Source organism: Anomaloglossus baeobatrachus (genome assembly GCF_048569485.1).
Source record: "Anomaloglossus baeobatrachus isolate aAnoBae1 chromosome 2 unlocalized genomic scaffold, aAnoBae1.hap1 SUPER_2_unloc_1, whole genome shotgun sequence".
Taxonomy (NCBI): Eukaryota; Metazoa; Chordata; class Amphibia; order Anura; family Aromobatidae; genus Anomaloglossus; species Anomaloglossus baeobatrachus.
The window spans coordinates 482,789-502,427 of NW_027441779.1; positions in this window are offsets into that span (position 1 = coordinate 482,789).

Below are 19,639 nucleotides of genomic sequence, written 5' to 3' on the forward strand. Positions count from 1 at the left end.
GTAGCCAACAGCTTACAGAGGGATAGAGTCAACCACTTAGCTTTGTCATGGGTCGCAGTAAGTGGCCTTTTATTTGACCACATCTGAGGGAAAGAGATCTGGCTGCTGTCTGTAGACGGTGTTGAGTAGGGTGTCCCTGGAAAAATGCAGGTTTGTGAGAAAAGTGCAGGCGGAGACATGATGTTGCCTTCATCTTGCCTTCAGATCTGTTCATCTTGTATCATTTTTAAAAAACACATCAAGCAAGGGTTACTCCAAGCGGAGTCTACCTTTTTTCCCAACATTGGGCACACAGACACCCCATCAGTGGCAGCACTTGTGCCCTAGTTGCAAACAGGATGTTTTGATTTGCATCAAGCACATTCCAAATCCACAAGCATTTACTCTCCCCAGGCTGACACAGGGGTAGTAAATTCCTTCTGGATCCATGACTTGTTCATTTTGATGAACGTCAGTGTGTCCACATTGTCACTGGACAGACGCGTGCGCTTATCTGTCAGCACACACCCAGCAGCACTGAAGAAGACACGTTCAGAGACAACGCTGGCAGCTGCACACGACAAAATCTCCAAGGCGTAACTGGAGAGCTCTGTCAATTTTTCTAGATTTGAAGCCCAAAAGGAGCAAGGCTCCATTTGCAAAGTCATTGCATCGATGTTCATTTGGAGATACTCCTGTATCATCCTCTCCATCCGTTGACTATGTGTCAGACTTGTTGTCTCTGGTGGCCTTGCAAAGGAGGGTCTAAAAAAATTATGAAAATATTCCATAAAATTGCTGTTACCAGCACCAGATACGGTCCTACTGGTACGGGTAGACTGTTGAAGATGACGATGCCGTCCCATGTTTGTCAAGTTACAACTGGGAGAATCACTCCCTTCACCTGCATGGTTGTTTGGTGTAAAAGCCGAGCTAAGATCGAGTAACAGCTTATGCTGATACTCCAGCATACGTGCGTCCCTTTCTATGGGTGGAATTATGTCACAAAATTTGGACTTGTCCCGGGGATCTAATAGTGTGGCAAGCCAGTAGTCATCATCACTTCTAATTTTGACAATCCGAGGGTCATGTTGGAGGTAGTGCAACAAGAAGGCACTCATGTGTCTTGCGCAGCCATGCGGACCAAGTCCACGCTGTGTTTGTGGCATAGAGGTGCTAACCGTTCTTTCTTCCTCTGACATCTCCCCCCAACCTCTTTCAACTGAATTTTGACCAAGGTCTCCCTCATCCGCTGAGTCTTCCATGTCCATGGACAGTTCGTCCTCCATATCTTCATGTCCTCCTGCACCTTCCTCAACATCTCGCCTGCTACCATGCGCCCTTGTTGATCCCTGTCCCCCATGGTCCCATGCCTGCCGCGTTGGTGATGATGAACGTCTGGACCTTGGTGATGTTGTTGTGTCTTGCGCATATGAATCCTCCTGTAGTTCCTCCCCTTCCTGTTGTCCCACCCCCTGACTCCGAATAGTGTTTAGCGTGTGCTCCAGCATGTAAATGACTGTAATCGTCATGCTGATAATGGCATTGTCAGCGCTAAACATATTCGTCGCCATGTCGAAACTGTGCAGAACGGTGCATAGGTCCTTGATCTGAGATCACTCCATCAGGGTGATCTGCCCCACTTCTGCATCTCGTTGGCCCAGGCTATACATCATGACGTATTGCACCAGGGCTCGCCGGTGCTGCCACAGTCGCTGTAACATGTGGAGAGTTGAATTCCAGCGTGTCGCCACATCGCATTTCAGGCGATGAACCGGCAGGCCGAAAGACTTCTGGAGCGATGCAAGTCGCTCAGCTGCGGCGGTTGAACGGCGGAAGTGAGCACTGCAGACAGTTTACGTGCCCTGGTCAGAAGGCCATCTAGGCCGGGATAGTGTGTTAAAAATTGCTGGACAACAAGGTTCAACACGTGAGCCATACAAGGCACGTGTGTCACCTTGCCCAGGCGAAGGGCCGCACCCAGGTTTGCAACATTGTCGCACACGGCCTTACCAGGCTGCAGGTTGAGTGGAGACAACCATTTATTAAACTCGGACCGCAGAGCTGACCACAACTCCTCAGCTGTGTGACTCTTATTCCCAAGACATGTCAAGCTAAAGACCGCCTGATGCCGTTGCGCTCTGCTGCCAGCATAGTAATGAGGGGTGCGTGATTCCTTCTGCGCAGTGAGAACGCTGGTGGCCTGACCAGGCAGGCTTGGGGCGGAGGTGGAGGACCCAGATGAGGTGGAGGATGCAGAAGCAGTGGCGGAACTTGGACAGACAGAGGATTGACACACAAGTCGTGGGGACGGCAAGACTTGTGCAGCAGACCCTTCACCATCTATCAACATAGTTACCCAGTGCCCAGTCAGCGACATGTAACGTCCCTGTCCATGCTTACTGGTCCAAGTATCGGTGGTGAAATGCACCCGTTCACACACAGAGTTTCTCAAGGAAGCGGTGATGTTGTGTGCGACATGCTGGTGTAGCGCGGGCACACCTTTCTTAGAGAAGTAGTGGCGACTAGGCATCTGGTACTGGGGCACAGCGACAGACATAAGGTCTCTAAAATCCTGTGTGTCCACTAGGCGGAAAGGCAGCATTTCGGTAGCCAACAGCTTACAGAGGGATAGAGTCAACCTCTTAGCTTTGTCATGGGTCGGAGGAAGTGGCCTTTTATTTGACCACATCTGAGGGACAGAGATCTGGCTGCTGTGTGTAGACGGTGTTGAGTAGGGTGTCCCTGGAAAAATGCAGGTTTGTGAGGAAAGTGCAGGCGGAGACATGATGTTGCCTTCATCCAACGTAGGTGCTATCGATGTCTGAGAGAGCTGTACACACTCACTTGTTTCCCCTTCCAAACCAACTGACGACCTACCAAGCAAACTGCCTGTTGCGGTTACAGTGGTGGAAGTTTTGCGTGGAAAAACAGGTGTGACAGCTGTCCCCACAGTCCTAGAAGATGAAGAGCGCGCGGATGCACTGGAAGGGGCGGGCGGTGGATGGTTCGCTCCGCTAGGCCGCATTGCAGCACAGTGAGCTTCCCACCGGGACCTATGATATTTATTCATGTGACGATTCATGGAAGAAGTTGTCAAACTGCTGAGGTTTTGACCTCTACTAAGAGAATCATGACAAATTTTACATATCACATGATTTGGGCGATCTTTTTCTATGTCAAAAAAGGAACAGGCTAGGCAAGACTTAGAGGCCATGCGACCTGTTGATGCACCCCGAATAATGCTCATAGGCAGAGTGGTGGCTGAGGATGCAGTTGTAGACGTGCTACCAGTGCTCCGACTCTGTCCAGGAAGGCGCAAGGTAATTTCGTCGTCGGGTGCATCCTCCTCCACCGCCTCTGTTGACCTCCTCGAGTGCCTGACTGGGGGTTGACAGTAGGTGGGATCTAGAACTTCATCATCAATTGTTGTGTTTGCACTCCCCTCCCCCTCAGACCGAGCCTCTTCTTGCCCTGACCGAATATTTAAGTTGTCATCCCAATCGGGTATCTGCGTCTCATCTTCATCAGTATGTTCCTCATTGCCTATAACCACAGTTGTTGGAAAGGCAGCATTTTGGTAGCCAACAGTTTGCATTTTATGAAAGTCAACCTCCAAGCCATGTCATGCCCTTCTAAAAGCATGTATAACACAGCGAGGGGACTCCAACCACAGTCTCCCTCGTTTCCACTCACTGGGCCACACACACCCCACTTGACTGGCATCGGTTGAGCTCCCTTTTGAAAAAGAAAAAGATGCTTTGCATGAAGCACTCTCAAAAATACGCGTGCCTTTCCTGTCCCCTGGCTGACCCAGGGGAAGAAAAGTCCTCTGAGAGCCATGACTTGTTCATCTTGGTTCTTTTAGAGACACAGCGAGGGGACTCCAACCACAGTCTCCCTCGTTTCCACTAACTGGGCCACACACACCCCACTTGACTGGCATCGGTTGAGCCCCCTTTTGAAAAAGAAAAAGATGCTTTGCATGAAGCACTCTCAAAAATACGCGTGCCTTTCCCGTCCCCTGGCTGACCCAGGGGAAGAAAAGTCCTCTGAGAGCCATGATTTGTTCATTTTGGGTCTTTTAGAAACACAGCGAGGGGACTCCAACCACAGTCTCCTTCGTTGCCACTCACTGGGCCACACACACCCCACTTGACTGGCATCGGTTGAGCTCACTTTTGAAAAAGAAAAAGATGCTTTGCATGAAGCACTCTCAAAAATACGCATGCCTTTCCCGTCCCCTGGCTGACCCAGGGGAAGAAAAGTCCTCTGAGAGCCATGACTTGTTCATCTTGGTTCTTTTAGAGACACAGCGAGGGGACTCCAACCACAGTCTCCCTGGTTGCCACTCACTGGGCCACACACACCCCACTTGACTGGCATCGGTTGAGCTCCCTTTTGAAAAAGAAAAAGATGCTTTGCATGAAGCACTCTCAAAAATACGCGTGCCTTTCCCGTCCCCTGGCTGACCCAGGGGAAGAAAAGTCCTCTGAGAGCCATGACTTGTTCATCTTGGTTCTTTTAGAGACACAGCGAGGGGACTCCAACCACAGTCTCCCTCGTTGCCACTCACTGGGCCACACACACCCCACTTGACTGGCATCGGTTGAGCTCCCTTTTGAAAAAGAAAAAGATGCTTTGCATGAAGCACTCTCAAAAATACGCGTGCCTTTCCCGTCCCCTGGCTGACCCAGGGGAAGAAAAGTCCTCTGAGAGCCATGACTTGTTCATCTTGGTTCTTTTAGAGACACAGCGAGGGGACTCCAACCACAGTCTCCCTCGTTTCCACTCACTGGGCCACACACACCCCACTTGACTGGCATCGGTTGAGCTCCCTTTTGAAAAAGAAAAAGATGCTTTGCATGAAGCACTCTCAAAAATACGCGTGCCTTTCCCGTCCCCTGGCTGACCCAGGGGAAGAAAAGTCATCTGAGAGCCATGACTTGTTCATCTTGGTTCTTTTAGAGACACAGCGAGGGGACTCCAACCACAGTCTCCCTCGTTTCCACTCACTGGGCCACACACACCCCACTTGACTGGCATCGGTTGAGCTCCCTTTTGAAAAAGAAAAAGATGCTTTGCATGAAGCACTCTCAAAAATACGCGTGCCTTTCCCGTCCCCTGGCTGACCCAGGGGAAGAAAAGTCCTCTGAGAGCCATGACTTGTTCATCTTGGTTCTTTTAGAGACACAGCGAGGGGACTCCAACCACAGTCTCCCTCGTTTCCACTAACTGGGCCACACACACCCCACTTGACTGGCATCGGTTGAGCCCCCTTTTGAAAAAGAAAAAGATGCTTTGCATGAAGCACTCTCAAAAATACGCGTGCCTTTCCCGTCCCCTGGCTGACCCAGGGGAAGAAAAGTCCTCTGAGAGCCATGATTTGTTCATTTTGGGTCTTTTAGAAACACAGCGAGGGGACTCCAACCACAGTCTCCTTCGTTGCCACTCACTGGGCCACACACACCCCACTTGACTGGCATCGGTTGAGCTCCCTTTTGAAAAAGAAAAAGATGCTTTGCATGAAGCACTCTCAAAAATACGCGTGCCTTTCCCGTCCCCTGGCTGACCCAGGGGAAGAAAAGTCCTCTGAGAGCCATGACTTGTTCATCTTGGTTCTTTTAGAGACACAGCGAGGGGACTCCAACCACAGTCTCCCTGGTTGCCACTCACTGGGCCACACACACCCCACTTGACTGGCATCGGTTGAGCTCCCTTTTGAAAAAGAAAAAGATGCTTTGCATGAAGCACTCTCAAAAATACGCGTGCCTTTCCCGTCCCCTGGCTGACCCAGGGGAAGAAAAGTCCTCTGAGAGCCATGACTTGTTCATCTTGGTTCTTTTAGAGACACAGCGAGGGGACTCCAACCACAGTCTCCCTCGTTGCCACTCACTGGGCCACACACACCCCACTTGACTGGCATCGGTTGAGCTCCCTTTTGAAAAAGAAAAAGATGCTTTGCATGAAGCACTCTCAAAAATACGCGTGCCTTTCCCGTCCCCTGGCTGACCCAGGGGAAGAAAAGTCCTCTGAGAGCCATGACTTGTTCATCTTGGTTCTTTTAGAGACACAGCGAGGGGACTCCAACCACAGTCTCCCTGGTTGCCACTCACTGGGCCACACACACCCCACTTGACTGGCATCGGTTGAGCTCCCTTTTGAAAAAGAAAAAGATGCTTTGCATGAAGCACTCTCAAAAATACGCGTGCCTTTCCCGTCCCCTGGCTGACCCAGGGGAAGAAAAGTCCTCTGAGAGCCATGACTTGTTCATCTTGGTTCTTTTAGAGACACAGCGAGGGGACTCCAACCACAGTCTCCCTGGTTGCCACTCACTGGGCCACACACACCCCACTTGACTGGCATCGGTTGAGCTCCCTTTTGAAAAAGAAAAAGATGCTTTGCATGAAGCACTCTCAAAAATACGCGTGCCTTTCCCGTCCCCTGGCTGACCCAGGGGAAGAAAAGTCCTCTGAGAGCCATGACTTGTTCATCTTGGTTCTTTTAGAGACACAGCGAGGGGACTCCAACCACAGTCTCCCTCGTTTCCACTCACTGGGCCACACACACCCCACTTGACTGGCATCGGTTGAGCTCCCTTTTGAAAAAGAAAAAGATGCTTTGCATGAAGCACTCTCAAAAATACGCGTGCCTTTCCCGTCCCCTGGCTGACCCAGGGGAAGAAAAGTCCTCTGAGAGCCATGACTTGTTCATCTTGGTTCTTTTAGAGACACAGCGAGGGGACTCCAACCACAGTCTCCCTCGTTTCCACTCACTGGGCCACACACACCCCACTTGACTGGCATCGGTTGAGCTCCCTTTTGAAAAAGAAAAAGATGCTTTGCATGAAGCACTCTCAAAAATACGCGTGCCTTTCCCGTCCCCTGGCTGACCCAGGGGAAGAAAAGTCCTCTGAGAGCCATGACTTGTTCATCTTGGTTCTTTTAGAGACACAGCGAGGGGACTCCAACCACAGTCTCCCTCGTTTCCACTAACTGGGCCACACACACCCCACTTGACTGGCATCGGTTGAGCCCCCTTTTGAAAAAGAAAAAGATGCTTTGCATGAAGCACTCTCAAAAATACGCGTGCCTTTCCCGTCCCCTGGCTGACCCAGGGGAAGAAAAGTCCTCTGAGAGCCATGATTTGTTCATTTTGGGTCTTTTAGAAACACAGCGAGGGGACTCCAACCACAGTCTCCTTCGTTGCCACTCACTGGGCCACACACACCCCACTTGACTGGCATCGGTTGAGCTCCCTTTTGAAAAAGAAAAAGATGCTTTGCATGAAGCACTCTCAAAAATACGCGTGCCTTTCCCGTCCCCTGGCTGACCCAGGGGAAGAAAAGTCCTCTGAGAGCCATGACTTGTTCATCTTGGTTCTTTTAGAGACACAGCGAGGGGACTCCAACCACAGTCTCCCTGGTTGCCACTCACTGGGCCACACACACCCCACTTGACTGGCATCGGTTGAGCTCCCTTTTGAAAAAGAAAAAGATGCTTTGCATGAAGCACTCTCAAAAATACGCGTGCCTTTCCCGTCCCCTGGCTGACCCAGGGGAAGAAAAGTCCTCTGAGAGCCATGACTTGTTCATCTTGGTTCTTTTAGAGACACAGCGAGGGGACTCCAACCACAGTCTCACTCGTTGCCACTCACTGGGCCACACACACCCCACTTGACTGGCATCGGTTGAGCTCCCTTTTGAAAAAGAAAAAGATGCTTTGCATGAAGCACTCTCAAAAATACGCGTGCCTTTCCCGTCCCCTGGCTGACCCAGGGGAAGAAAAGTCCTCTGAGAGCCATGACTTGTTCATCTTGGTTCTTTTAGAGACACAGCGAGGGGACTCCAACCACAGTCTCCCTGGTTGCCACTCACTGGGCCACACACACCCCACTTGACTGGCATCGGTTGAGCTCCCTTTTGAAAAAGAAAAAGATGCTTTGCATGAAGCACTCTCAAAAATACGCGTGCCTTTCCCGTCCCCTGGCTGACCCAGGGGAAGAAAAGTCCTCTGAGAGCCATGACTTGTTCATCTTGGTTCTTTTAGAGACACAGCGAGGGGACTCCAACCACAGTCTCCCTCGTTTCCACTCACTGGGCCACACACACCCCACTTGACTGGCATCGGTTGAGCTCCCTTTTGAAAAAGAAAAAGATGCTTTGCATGAAGCACTCTCAAAAATACGCGTGCCTTTCCCGTCCCCTGGCTGACCCAGGGGAAGAAAAGTCCTCTGAGAGCCATGACTTGTTCATCTTGGTTCTTTTAGAGACACAGCGAGGGGACTCCAACCACAGTCTCCCTCGTTTCCACTCACTGGGCCACACACACCCCACTTGACTGGCATCGGTTGAGCTCCCTTTTGAAAAAGAAAAAGATGCTTTGCATGAAGCACTCTCAAAAATACGCGTGCCTTTCCCGTCCCCTGGCTGACCCAGGGGAAGAAAAGTCCTCTGAGAGCCATGACTTGTTCATCTTGGTTCTTTTAGAGACACAGCGAGGGGACTCCAACCACAGTCTCCCTCGTTTCCACTAACTGGGCCACACACACCCCACTTGACTGGCATCGGTTGAGCCCCCTTTTGAAAAAGAAAAAGATGCTTTGCATGAAGCACTCTCAAAAATACGCGTGCCTTTCCCGTCCCCTGGCTGACCCAGGGGAAGAAAAGTCCTCTGAGAGCCATGACTTGTTCATCTTGGTTCTTTTAGAGACACAGCGAGGGGACTTCAACCACAGTCTCCCTGGTTGCCACTCACTGGGCCACACACACCCCACTTGACTGGCATCGGTTGAGCTCCCTTTTGAAAAAGAAAAAGATGCTTTGCATGAAGCACTCTCAAAAATACGCGTGCCTTTCCCGTCCCCTGGCTGACCCAGGGGAAGAAAAGTCCTCTGAGAGCCATGACTTGTTCATCTTGGTTCTTTTAGAGACACAGCGAGGGGACTCCAACCACAGTCTCCCTGGTTGCCACTCACTGGGCCACACACACCCCACTTGACTGGCATCGGTTGAGCTCCCTTTTGAAAAAGAAAAAGATGCTTTGCATGAAGCACTCTCAAAAATACGCGTGCCTTTCCCGTCCCCTGGCTGACCCAGGGGAAGAAAAGTCCTCTGAGAGCCATGACTTGTTCATCTTGGTTCTTTTAGAGACACAGCGAGGGGACTCCAACCACAGTCTCCCTCGTTTCCACTCACTGGGCCACACACACCCCACTTGACTGGCATCGGTTGAGCTCCCTTTTGAAAAAGAAAAAGATGCTTTGCATGAAGCACTCTCAAAAATACGCGTGCCTTTCCCGTCCCCTGGCTGACCCAGGGGAAGAAAAGTCCTCTGAGAGCCATGACTTGTTCATCTTGGTTCTTTTAGAGACACAGCGAGGGGACTCCAACCACAGTCTCCCTCGTTTCCACTCACTGGGCCACACACACCCCACTTGACTGGCATCGGTTGAGCTCCCTTTTGAAAAAGAAAAAGATGCTTTGCATGAAGCACTCTCAAAAATACGCGTGCCTTTCCCGTCCCCTGGCTGACCCAGGGGAAGAAAAGTCCTCTGAGAGCCATGACTTGTTCATCTTGGTTCTTTTAGAGACACAGCGAGGGGACTCCAACCACAGTCTCCCTCGTTTCCACTAACTGGGCCACACACACCCCACTTGACTGGCATCGGTTGAGCCCCCTTTTGAAAAAGAAAAAGATGCTTTGCATGAAGCACTCTCAAAAATACGCGTGCCTTTCCCGTCCCCTGGCTGACCCAGGGGAAGAAAAGTCCTCTGAGAGCCATGACTTGTTCATCTTGGTTCTTTTAGAGACACAGCGAGGGGACTCCAACCACAGTCTCCCTCGTTGCCACTCACTGGGCCACACACACCCCACTTGACTGGCATCGGTTGAGCTCCCTTTTGAAAAAGAAAAAGATGCTTTGCATGAAGCACTCTCAAAAATACGCGTGCCTTTCCCGTCCCCTGGCTGACCCAGGGGAAGAAAAGTCCTCTGAGAGCCATGACTTGTTCATCTTGGTTCTTTTAGAGACACAGCGAGGGGACTCCAACCACAGTCTCCCTGGTTGCCACTCACTGGGCCACACACACCCCACTTGACTGGCATCGGTTGAGCTCGCTTTTGAAAAAGAAAAAGATGCTTTGCATGAAGCACTCTCAAAAATACGCGTGCCTTTCCCGTCCCCTGGCTGACCCAGGGGAAGAAAAGTCCTCTGAGAGCCATGACTTGTTCATCTTGGTTCTTTTAGAGACACAGCGAGGGGACTCCAACCACAGTCTCCCTCGTTTCCACTCACTGGGCCACACACACCCCACTTGACTGGCATCGGTTGAGCTCCCTTTTGAAAAAGAAAAAGATGCTTTGCATGAAGCACTCTCAAAAATACGCGTGCCTTTCCCGTCCCCTGGCTGACCCAGGGGAAGAAAAGTCCTCTGAGAGCCATGACTTGTTCATCTTGGTTCTTTTAGAGACACAGCGAGGGGACTCCAACCACAGTCTCCCTCGTTTCCACTCACTGGGCCACACACACCCCACTTGACTGGCATCGGTTGAGCTCCCTTTTGAAAAAGAAAAAGATGCTTTGCATGAAGCACTCTCAAAAATACGCGTGCCTTTCCCGTCCCCTGGCTGACCCAGGGGAAGAAAAGTCCTCTGAGAGCCATGACTTGTTCATCTTGGTTCTTTTAGAGACACAGCGAGGGGACTCCAACCACAGTCTCCCTCGTTTCCACTAACTGGGCCACACACACCCCACTTGACTGGCATCGGTTGAGCCCCCTTTTGAAAAAGAAAAAGATGCTTTGCATGAAGCACTCTCAAAAATACGCGTGCCTTTCCCGTCCCCTGGCTGACCCAGGGGAAGAAAAGTCCTCTGAGAGCCATGACTTGTTCATCTTGGTTCTTTTAGAGACACAGCGAGGGGACTCCAACCACAGTCTCCCTGGTTGCCACTCACTGGGCCACACACACCCCACTTGACTGGCATCGGTTGAGCTCCCTTTTGAAAAAGAAAAAGATGCTTTGCATGAAGCACTCTCAAAAATACGCGTGCCTTTCCCGTCCCCTGGCTGACCCAGGGGAAGAAAAGTCCTCTGAGAGCCATGTCCACATTGTCAGTGGACAGACACGTGTGCTTATCTGCCAGCAGACCCACAGCAGCACTGAAGACAGGTTCCGAGAGAACGCTGGCTGCAGGACACGACAAGATCCCCAAGACGTACGTGGCGAGCTCAGGCAATTTATCAAGATTGGAAGCCAAGAATGAGCAGGGCTCAAGTTGCACATTAATGGAATCGATGTTTCCTTGCATATACTCATATATCTGTGTGTCCTCCTCTTTTTCCTTGTCCAGCTCTTTTGTTTTCGCATGAGTATATGTCCTTGTCACTTTCCCATGTGTTGTGAGTTGTTTGTGACCTTTTGGACACCTTTGAGGGTGTTTTCTAGGTGTTTTTCTGTGTTTGTGATTGCCTGCCATTGTTTCCTATGCAGTTCGAGTTCGGTTCGTCGAACGTTCGACGAACCGAACTCGAACGGGAGGTCCGTTCGGCGAACCAACCTCGAGCCGAACCGCGACCGGTTCGCTCATCTCTAATAAGTAGCAATAGCTTTTTAGATCCTTCACTGGCAACTCTTAAGCAGGCATTGATAAATACCTATCCTTATTTCTATCTTTAAATGCCAATTTGTGGCTCACAGCATTCCCTACACTGCATGTCCCTATTCTACGCTATTGTTCTCCTATCTATCTCAACTACCTATCATTAAACTCCTAGCTAAGCTAAATGTCTAGCAGCACTGGCAGGACCACTGATGGCAGCATCTTCCCTAATGTTTAACATTCACAAAATGGCGCTGACACCGCATATCTGCATTTTATATGCAGATGGACATGTGATGTAGGCAGCCAATGACACAAGCCCTTGTGTCTGAACCTTGTGGATGTTTGAGGCACCATGATTGACTGTAGGAACATCTGCAAATGCAGTTAAGAAAAAAAAAACGGTGCAGGGAGCATCTGGTTTCTCCCGAGTCCCCACCTCCTCCACTCATTAAACACATCCCCCCATTCCTCATACAGCAACAAAGTCCTACCCAAAAGCATAACATATTATTAGAAAAGCGTTTTATAAAACATGATTAGGAATCAAACAAAACTGAACATTGCCAACTTTTAGGGAAAGTGCTCTAATTACCGAGCCCGATCCAAACAGGCTAAATGTCGAATAGAAATTGGTGAACTTTTATCAAACAGGTTTGCTCATCTCTACTACAACCTACAATGTCTGTGTTCTTCTTATTTAACCCCTTTACGACTGTCCGATTTTTTGCTTTCCGTTTTCGTTTTTTGGCATTCTTTTTCCGAGACGTAACTTTTTTATTTTTCAGTCAATATGGTCATATGAGGGCTCAATTTTTGTGTAATGAGCTGTACATTTAAATGAAACCATAACTTTTACCATATAGTGTACTGGAAAATGGCAAAAAAATTCCAAATGCAGAAAAATTGCAAAAAAGTGTGCACTATTGTTTTTTAGATATTTTATTCACTGTGTTCACTATATGGTAAAATTAATGTGTGGGTGTGATGCTTCAGGTCAGTGTGAGTTTGTAGACACCAAACATATATAGGTTTATAATGGGTTAAAAAAAAACAGAAGGTTGGCGGAAAAAAGTGGCGCACGTTTTACGCCATATTCCTTGATCCATAGTGTTCTCATTTCTCGGGATCTATGGCTCAGTGATGGCTTATTTTTTGCGTCTCGAGTTGACGTTTTTAACGGTACCATTTTTGCGCAGATGCTACATTTTGATCGCCTGTTATTGCATTTTGCGCAAAATGTGTGGAGACCAAAAAACGTAATTTTGGCATTTGGATTTTTTTTCCTGCTACGCCGTTTACTGATCAGAATAATTGATTTTATATTTTGATAGATCGGATGTTTCTGAAGGCGGCGATACCAAATGTGTGTATATTTTTTATTTTTTTAATCCTTTAAATTTCAATGGGGCGAAAGGGGGGTGATTTGAAATTTTAGGGTTTTTTTTTTATTTTTTTTTTACTTTTTTTTTCTTTTTTTACTAGTCCCCCTAGGGGGCTATATGGATCAACAATCCGATCACTCTGCCACATCTGCTGATCACAACTATACAGCTGTAAACAGCAGATATGCTCACTTTCTGCTTCACTCGGCTCTGGGCTGATTGAAACCGGAAGTAATTCATGTCAGCTACAGGAGTCATCACATGACCCTGTGCTACCATTACAACCACCGGAAGTCACGTGATCACGTCAAGTGACTTCCGGTATCGGCTGGTAAGTAAATGTTTACCGCCGATGCTATTATAATGGCGCTGTCACATATTGACACTGCCATTTAAGGGGTTAAATGGCACGAGCAGATAACGATTCTGCTTGTACCTATCAGGAACACATCTCATCTGTGAAAATCATCTGAGATGTGCACTGGTCGCGAAATGCTGCTGGCGGCAGACCGCGGGCAGTAATACTATGACTGCTAGGATGTAATATTACTGCCCGCAGTCATTAAGGGGTTAATTTATTGAAGATGGTTAATGTCCCACATCATAGTGAGGAAGTCAGTGCATCCAGGCAGAAGTGCATTATGCTAGATAGAACAGCGGTAGTGAGAAATGTGTGTGACATAAGTATTAATTCATACCTTATCTAATAAAAAGGACTAATCAATGTCATCTAATAAATCTTATCATGTACGTACAGAGAAAGGTATCTATTATATATTAACCCCTTCAGCCCCAAGCCTATTTTGACCCTAAAGACCAGGCCATTTTTTGCAATTCTGACCAGTGTCACTTTATGAGGTTATAACTCTGGAACGCTTCAGCGGATCCCGGTGATTCTGAGATTGTTTTTTCGTGACATATTGGGCTTCATGTTAGTGGTAAATTTAGGCTGATATTTTTTGCATTTCTTTGTGAAAAAAACGGAAATTTCGCGAAAATTTTGAAAATTTTGTAATTTTTAAACTTTGAATTTTTATGCTCTAAAACCAACGAGACATATGACACAAAATAATTAATAAATAACATTTCCCACATGTCTATTTTACATCAGAACAATTTTGGGAAAAAAAAAAAAATTTAAGGAAGTTATAGGGGTTCAAAGTTTATGAGCAATTTCTCATTTTTACAACAAAATTTACAAAGCCACTTTTTTTAGGGACCACATCACATTTGAAGCAATTTTGAAAGGTCTACATGACACAGAACACCTAAAAGTGACACCATTCCAAAAACGGCACCCCTCAGGCTACTCAAAACCACATTCAAGAAGGTTATTAACCCTTCAGGTGCTTCACAGTAACTAAAGCAATGTGGAAGGAAAAAATGAACATTTTACTTTTTGCAACAAAAATGTTAATTTAGCCTCAAATATTGCATATTCACAAGGGTAGCAGGATTAAATGAACCCCCAAAATTTGTTGGGCAATTTCTACTGAACACGCAGATACCTCATATGTGGCGAAAAACCACTGTTTGGGCGCACGGCAGGACTCGGAAGGGAAGGAGCGCCATTTGACTTTTTTAAACAGAAAATTAGCTGGAATCGTTAGCCACACCATGTTGCGTTTGGAGAGCCCCTGAGGTGCCGAAACAGTGTAGCTCCCCCACATGTGACCCCATTTTGGAAACTAGACCCCTCATGGAATTTATCTAGATGTTTATTGAGCACTTAGAGCCTCTGGGGGCTTCACAAAAGTTAATAGAGTTGAGCCGTGAAAATAAAAAAAATTATTTTTTACCACAAAATTGTTACTTTAACCAGGTAGCTTTTTTTTTCACAAGGGAGTACGCAGATACCTCATATGTGGTGGAACTCAAATGTTTGGGCGCACAGCAGGGCTCGGAAGGCAAGGAGCGTCATTTGACGTTTCAAACGCAAAATTGTCTGGGATAATTAGCGTATTCCATGTTGCGTTTGGAGACCCCCTGAGGTGCCGAAACAGTAGAGCTCCCCCACATGTGACCCCATTTTGGAAACTAGACTCCTCATGGAATTTATCTAGATGTTTATTGAGCACTTTGAGCCTCTGGGGGCTTCACAAAAGTTAATAGAGTTGAGCCGTGAAAATAAAAAAAAAATTTTTTACCACAAAATTGTTACTTCAACCAGGTAGCTTTTTTTTTCACAAGGGTATCAGGAAAAATTGCACCATAAAATGTATTGTGCAATTTCTCCTGAGTACGCAGATACCTCATATGTGGTGGAACTCAAATGTTTGGGCGCACAGCAGGGCTCGGAAGGCAAGGAGCGTCATTTGACGTTTCAAACGCAAAATTGTCTGGGATAATTAGCGTATTCCATGCAGTTTGGAGACCCCCTGAGGTGCCGAAACAGTGGAGCTCCCCCACATGTGACCCCATTTTGGAAACTAGACCCCCATGGCATAGAAAAAAAAAACAGCAGAAGATGGGGGGGGCGGCAGATGGGGCGGCAGCAGATGGGGGGGCAGCGGCATATAAAGGGAGCATCTGTGATTGTGAGACGGTGGCTGGGATAGGGTGGGGGCAGATGGGAGAGGGCGCAGTGGATGCAGGAGCGGCAGAGGATGGGGGGAGGGGGCGGGTAGGGGGATGGGTGGGAAGGGGAGTGGGAGGTGAGATTGGGGATAGTTACCCTACAGGATGGATCTAGGCAGCTGGATCACAGGAGATGAAGGAGGCAGCAGATCGGGGAGGGTGAGAGGTGGGGGAGGGAGCGCAGCGCAGATCACGGAGGAGACAGGTGAGCAGAGCACAGATCACGGAGGAGACAGGTGAGCAGAGCACAGATCACGGGGGTGAGAGGTGAGGGAGAGCGGACAGCAGATCACGGGGGTGACAGGTGAGGGAGCACAGATCACGGGGGTGAGAGGTGAGAGAGCGCAGATCACGGGGGAGACAGGTGAGCAGAGCGCAGATCACGGGGGTGAGAGGTGGAGGGAGAGTGGACAGCAGATCATGGGGGTGACAGGGGAGGGAGCACAGATCACGGGGGTGACAGGGGAGGGAGCACAGATCACGGCGGTGACAGGGGAGGGAGCGCACATCACGGCGGTGACAGGGGAGGGAGCGCACATCACGGCGGTGACAGGGGAGGGAGCGCACATCACGGCGGTGACAGGGGAGGGAGCGCACATCACGGCGGTGACAGGGGAGGGAGCGCACATCACGGCGGTGACAGGGGAGGGGGCACACATCACGGCGGTGACAGGGGAGGGAGCGCACATCACGGCGGTGACAGGGGAGGGAGCACACATCACGGCGGTGACAGGGGAGGGAGCGCACATCACGGCGGTGACAGGGGAGGGAGCGCACATCACGGCGGTGACAGGGGAGGGGGCGCACATCACGGCGGTGACAGGGGAGGGGGCGCACATCACGGCGGTGACAGGGGAGGGGGCGCACATCACGGCGGTGACAGGGGAGGGGGCGCACATCACGGCGGTGACAGGGGAGGGGGCGCACATCACGGCGGTGACAGGGGAGGGAGCGCACATCACGGCGGTGACAGGGGAGGGGGCGCACATCACGGCGGTGACAGGGGAAGGAGCGCACATCACGGCGGTGACAGGGAAGGGGGCGGGTAGCTGACCACGGGGGTGAGAGGTGGGGGGAGCGTGCAGCACATCACGGAGGGGAGGGGGCGAGCAGCACATCACGGAGGGGAGGGGGCGAGCAGCACATCACGGAGGGGAGGGGGCGAGCAGCACATCACGGAGGGGAGGGGGCGGGCACCGATCACGAGGGGGAGGGGCCAGGCAGCAGATCGGAGGGAGCGGTGGCACTATGACAGATGGAGGACAGGGTGCACGATCCCTGTCCTCCTCCATCTGTCATAGTGCCACCGCTCCCTCCGATCTGCTGCACGGAGGTGAGGGGCCGGGCAGCAGATTGGGGGGAGCAGTGGCACTGTGGCAGATGGAGGGCGGCGGCAGCGGATAGGGAGGTGTGGGGGTTCGGGTTCGGGCAGGAGATCGGGGAGACAGGTGGCATATCACGGAGGGCAGTGGCAACGGCGGCGGATCGGGACGCTTTTTGTACAGTGCAATGGCAGCGCGGCAACTTCCGGGTCCCATGCTCCGGTCTCATAACAGCATGGGACCGGAGCTTGTCGCCCTGCCATTGCACTGTGTACACTCACTGTGCTCAGTGTTCTGGCGTGCTGCAGGGACAAGCGAAGCTGATGGGGGCGGTCACCGGCAACAGGTCCACTGTGATTGGAGAAATCGGTCACAAGGCCGATCTCTCCAATCAGAGCATTGGAGCTGGGGGAGGGTGATCCAGTGAGGTCACCCAGCTCCAGCCAATGGCCAGTGCTACAGCTGCACTGGCCAGGGCTAGATTTCAATGTTTCAGTCATTTTAAATGGCTGGAACATTACAGTGGCTGTGATTGGTTGAGCGGCGTTCGTCAGCCAATCACAGCCTCCGTAGGTCCGGGGAGGAGGCACCACCCCTCCTAAGGTCAGGAACAGGTCCCCTCCTCCCCGAATCTGCGGTTTTTGTTAACATATTGCAGTCACCGGAGGCTCCGGTGCCGCGATTCCGCCATGACGGAAAGATCCGTCCTTGGTCGTTAAGGCCCAGGGCACAAGGACGGATCTTTCCGTCCATGGTCGTGAAGGGGTTAATTGTATGTATATAAAGTATATTTAACCAAATATTTAGAGGCTGCCTGGGAGGTTATATTTAACCTCATTGCAGTAAATCACTGATTTAACATTACATTGAATCTATGGCTTCGCTTCTCTGAGGATAGTGAGAATGACAGCTAAGGATTACACTGGGTGTGCAATGTTATCAGGGTTCAGCGTCTGTCAAACACGTGGGAAAAAAAGAAGAAAGTTCTCACCCATTCATTGCTATAGAGTGCGGCGGCGCATATAGTAATATTGGTACTGGACAGGCCTGCATTTTTGAAGCTTTATTATATACTGATGAAAAACAAATATCTCCTTGGTACAAAATTATACTACATGATGGGGAGAGAAAGGACATAGAAGAGATATAATACAGAAAGGATAGCTACTGAACATTCTGGGTGATAATAAGTAGAAATGTTTCACAATTTTTGGGAAGTGTGGATAAAAAGGAGAGCCCTAACCTGTGACATGGATTAGAGGAGAGAAGGCTGGTCTTTACTTTTATCACAAGAATAGTGAGTGTTTGAGCTGGTGAAACACCAAGGGATTGATTACAAAGAAGAAAATCAAATTAAAAGAAAATAAACTTTATTATAGAGAAAAGTGTATTAAAAAGTGTGTTGAACCAATGTATATAAAAGTAAGTACATATGTGGAAAATGGCCATAACCATCAACATTAACCGAAATAAACACTTGAAATAAATCCCTCTGTTTGTAATAAAGCTATATACTATATGTTTCCCTTTTTGTATTGAATTACTGAAATAAATTAACTTTTTGATGATATTCTAATTTATTGAGATGCACTTGTATTTCTTTACAGACCTTGTTGATGTTTATTTAATCATTTAAAATTATTTTGCTCTAGCAGCTTCTACACTTTTATTTTTGTTGTTTACAACTGTCATCCTTATGGCATTTTTTTATATATATATATTAGCAGTGAATACAATTTTCAAGATCAAAACATTTCCTTTGTTAATCACCCAACGTATCAGTAAAAATTGAATGCTATAAAGTTGATTTGTATAGAATCCAATTATTTTTCCACATTCATAGACTTGAATGAGCGAGTCTCATTTAAAATGCACAAGGCTGGAATTTTTTTCACATGGACATTTGGTCCATGTACAAAAAGACATGTGAACATCCCAATTTAATAACATTTGGTGCTGTTTGTATGATATCAGTTGTTTTCCACTGACAGGATTCAGACCAAAAATAGTGTAATGTGAACAGATTCAGAAATTTTTGTCATTCTCCTTGACTTACAGACAGTGACATAATGGTCCATGTGATCATCAAAGAAAGATTGGACTGTTTTTAAATTTCATTTGAAATAAAACATCTCTAGTGTTACAAATCAGCTGTTGATTACTGTCAGCAAGCAGGTTACCTATATATGTTGAGAACAAGGGATGAGTGAACCTGAGATTCGGTGTTCATACACAAAAAAACAGAGTTTGGGTTCGTAGTTCAGATGATTTATGTATGAACAGAGAATTAGAAACAAGGCACTCTCAAATGGTGATACAAACGAAGAATTTATTCCATAAGTCTTAAAGCAACATTTGACATTTCGGCCGAGTGGCCTTCATCAAACAACTTGTTATTAAGACTGTCAGGGTAGTGGTAAAGGCAGTGGTATCCACCACTATGCTGCATACGGTGGATACCACTGCCTTTACCACTACCCTGAAAGTCTTAATAACAAGTTATTTGATGAAGGCCACCCGGCCGAAACGTCACATGTTGATTTAAGACTTATGGAATAAATTCTTTGTTTGTATCACCATTTGAGAGTGCCTTTTTCTAATTATCTGGACAAATGGTGTGGAAACTTACAAGTGCACCTCAACATCTCCTACACTGTGGCTGTACCTTATCTTGCTATTAGTGATTTATGTATGAAAACCACTCGCCTGATCATCGCTGTGCTCAGGTACGCTTGTTGCTCAACCAAGTGGGAGCTACTTGCAGTGTTTGATCCG